Source organism: Limulus polyphemus, unplaced genomic scaffold (genome assembly GCF_000517525.1).
Source record: "Limulus polyphemus unplaced genomic scaffold, Limulus_polyphemus-2.1.2 Scaffold1580, whole genome shotgun sequence".
NCBI classification, from domain to species: domain Eukaryota; kingdom Metazoa; phylum Arthropoda; class Merostomata; order Xiphosura; family Limulidae; genus Limulus; species Limulus polyphemus.
In genome coordinates this window covers 17,570-21,917 of record NW_013667190.1, presented here as the reverse complement: position 1 = coordinate 21,917, position 4,348 = coordinate 17,570, and the positions used below count along the sequence as shown (strand labels likewise).

The window sequence follows — 4,348 nt, the reverse complement described above, 5'->3', positions numbered from 1 at the left end:
GGATATACACCATACATTTCACACACCACTTATGTATGGCACTGCTATGATATAAAGCTGATTTATTTGATGGACTATGGAGGGTTAATTACACTTTATAAGATCAAGGTTCCAGTTTCCATATTATCCTTGGAACTGTTTCCTCCATCACTGATTGTGTTCAATTTGATAGTCATGATGACGTACTACTGCACTACACTGCTAGCTTCTCAAAAGAACAAATCTGTTCTGTTGGCCTTAGTTACAAAAAAAGTGTAGGAAAAGCTCAGTTCCCTGTATATGGATGTTAGCTTTCAAGACAACTTCTAAGTAAACCAAATGTAAAGAAGTCAGTGGAAGCACAGTCAGGTGTCTTCATGAATATGTCAGAGCGAGAGATAACATGAACATTTGTTTCATTCTTCATGATTTGCAGAAATGCTGCTTTGAACTTAAATATGTGATTTGACACCTTTATCCTCATGTAAACAGACCTTCTTGTCTTGGCATCCTGACCATATAATAATTTCATCTTAAGTAATTGGCATCAATCTGATGGTAGCTAGTCAGAATTGTTGTGATTTTCCCTGACCCAAAAATCCTGCTCAAGAAAACCCACTTGAAAAAACAAACTTTTTTTTACACACAATTACAGCTATACAGTAGAAAGCACATGACTTGAAGTTAAGTAACTGGGATTCAAATAATCACTACATCACTAGCACATAATCATCACTATATTGACTTCAAACTCTTTACTACTCTCTAAGCACAATTAGCATAAGTATAAGCCAGTTTTTTTTCTGAAACCAAGATCATGAAAATGCAACTTGACTTATAACTGTGGCCTATGTTATGATGTGCTTAATGAACATATGAGCAGGGAGCTATTGTAAGGTCGCTGACCTCATTTCCCATCTATGACCTGCAGATGTTCTGTTGGCCTTAGTTACAAAAACGTGTAGGAAAAGCTCAGTTCACATAACTCTGACTTGGTGATAATCCCTGGAGAGACAGCTTTGTAGTTTCAAAGATTATCTAGCAAAACAGTATATGCACTGTGGTGTTACCTAAAATAAACATAATAATCTCTTTCTTAGTATTTAGATATAATCAAAAGTAAAAAAAACACCACTTTTTCTTATCTTTTTATTGCTGCTCTTGTACTTCAAGGATGCTCTATACAGGCAATTGCAGTAACTAATACAATACATATAAAAGCTCTACAAGAAAAACTGTAAATTTCTTGAACTAAATATAATTAACAAAAAATGTAAATAACATTAAAAAGGTATATTCCCTAAACATGAAGTTATTATAGTATTCTGCACAATATGTCATCATTTGGGACAGTGGTAAGTTTGCAGACTTACAACGCTAGAATCTGAGGTTTGATTCCCCATGGAGGACTCAGCAGATAGCTCAATGTGGATTCCCCTAAGGTTATTTTGAAGTACCGAAAAGCTTTCTTACTATAACATCTACAGTAATGTTTAAATGAGCCTGCACTGGACTGAACGTGAGTGACCACCAACAGGCATGATAGATTACGGCAAAAGGAACTAAGTTCACACTGCTAACCTTAGTTTTTTTTTGGCACAATAAACAAAAGTGTGGCTGCTTTGAAACATAAACTTGAAATAAAAAAATACTTGTTTATTGTTTAGGTTTACTTAGAAATGTTATTTTCAGTCTTGTTTATTTCTCGAAACCATAAGGAGAGTACGTGATTATTAAAAAATAGATAAAATATGCATTTTATGGATAATAAAAAGTTTTTAGAGATTTTAAAATCATGTACTAAACATAAAAGTAAAAAGTTCAAATCTGAAACAAATATAAATACCATAATCGTATCGTACAAATACTATTTCCTGATGTAATTTTTCATGATATTAAAGATAATAATGCAAAGAAACTAAATATATCACAAGTAACAGGCTTTATGTTTCTTAAACTACATACATTTATGAAAGTTCTTACGAAGTTTTAAACAGCTTCATCCACTAGTTTTATTGTTGGAACAAAATATAATGAGACTTACGTTGACTACACAGAAAGTTAGTAGCTGGTAGTGATTGGGTTAATGGTAACATTTTGATCATTAAAATCTGTTTGGCAGTAATTTAATTGTTTTGTGCCCAAAGGACCAATGAATTATTTACTTTAAAATTTGTAGAAAGTGCCCTATTTCTACAATACTATAATCATGCAGTAACTACTTCTATTTTATGCATAACTTTTTATTCACAAAGAAAATATATTTATCACAGTTATCTTGTTTTAAAAATATTATTGCAGGCACAGAACCAGGTTTTTATCTCTCGTTACTTTTTACCAAATTTTAAAAGAAATAATTACACTTTTCTCTTTTGCTTGGTTAAAATATCTGGAATGAAATGATTCATTTATTTATTTCTTATTTTTCAGACAGTCATTACACCACTCACACAAGAGCTGTACAATTTTGGAGAATTAGAGAATAGTATAATATATTTTGTGGCAGGTGTTGAGGTGAGATATTCATTTTTATTAATATGAACATTATCATTTTCCTCATGAATATATTGTGCAGAAGTTTGTTTGTTTTCTTTGAACTTTCAAACAAGTTTATTTCAACACATGTCCTTGTATAATGTTTCACTATACCGGCAAAAATTTAATTGCCACTACTAATGAATGTATGTAATAGTTTACAGTAAAGGTGGTTTGAATAGCACCGCCTGACCATAGTTACATGATACATCCTGTTAAAAGAGATTAACAAATGATACAGACACAATAAATTACAAAGACAATCATTTTACAGCACTTAAAAGACTAGAACAGGTCACATTCCTCTCATTATAGGCAATATTTATTTTGGAATTTGAAACTTAAGCTCTTCAATGTATTGACACCCCAACTGTAAGACATATGTGTTTAGTATTTTTCATAACCAACATATGGGTTTTAATGTTGTCACTTGTACACTGAGTTTTAAACCCTTTGCAAAATATCAGAATAAACTTTTTATATATCAGTTACACTGTTTTAATTATAAAACACAACAACAGAAGTGTGGGTCTTACTACAAAGTAAAAATAGTAAGAAGGAAGAATGAAAAATATAAAATTCTTATGCAGTACTAGTAGTACCTACAAATCACACAAGGTTATCATTCTAAATACTGAATCATATTTTTATTATGGACTAAATATAAAATTATGCTAAATTATTGTACTTAAAACTGCTAATTTAAATGCAAAAGAATATAAAAATCACAAACTCTTTTGGTTCAAAGCACTGAGCCTATTTCATGTAAAGACCATACACTTGCCATTCGAAAGATCTAAACCCTAACATTCGTGGTTCAACTTCTTTCCTAAAAACATATCTATTTTGAGTTAATTTTCAATATAATGATTAATATAAATAGATATACGATATAGCATGATTTAAGCTACTATAGAAAAATAATAAAGGTCACATACATCCCATGCAGTTTTTCCAGAAGCAAATTTTCTAAGGCTTATAAAAAAGTACTATTGACCACTACTAAATTCAACCTCTATATAAAATGGCAATTACTAGAATAATCACCACACATTCATATTGTAAAATCCAGAGAACAAAGTTTTGTCACATGCTTTGCTTATCATCCTGTAATTTGTTCATGTGAAAAACAGCGATTGGAATAAAAGGGTACTGAAATTGACACCTTCGACTAGAATTGGCTAAAAGTTTTACAACTGAGGTTTAACACATTCAGATCCTATTTTATAAAGAAAACAGACTAGAAAAAGGTTTAGATACCAATCACAGATGGCAGAACCAGGGCTAAAGTTCAAAGAAAATTTTTTTTAAATTGTTGAAAAAAAATTTTTTCCTTAGAGGGCACTTATTTATAGTCTCAAACATATTCTGGGATTTTTTTAAATTAAACTTCTCTTCAAACTTCATTAAATAATACAATTTAGTATAAATTATGGAATGTTATGCTACAATTTACAAAAATAAAATCTGAAAACTAATAATAGATAAGTTCTCTCTAATTTTTTCAATTCACAAAAGCGATTTTGCTCTCATGATAAGACAAAATGGCCCCAGTAGGTTACTAATTAACCCTCATCAGCACACCTTTGAAAAGTTACATTATGAAACAGCTGGGGTAAAGCAGGACCCCCAGCACAAAATTACCATTATAGTAAACTCTGGATTGAAATTCCAAAAACCAGTTGCATTACAACTATTATCAAAGTTAACATGCTATGTGAACAACAAAAAGTATATGTATTCTAGAAGAAATATATTGATAAATCAAGAAATTACAAAATTACACTGTTCTTCAGTATACAAATAAGTAGTAGGTGTACTTAGGTGACAGATT

General features: G+C 30.7%; 1 protein-coding gene across 1 annotated transcript in view; it reads right to left on the bottom strand.

The window, feature by feature from the left end:
* The window catches only part of LOC106464177, a 30,021-nt gene that overhangs the window by 13,000 nt on the left and 12,673 nt on the right, over nucleotides 1-4,348 (bottom strand). The window lies entirely within an intron of this gene.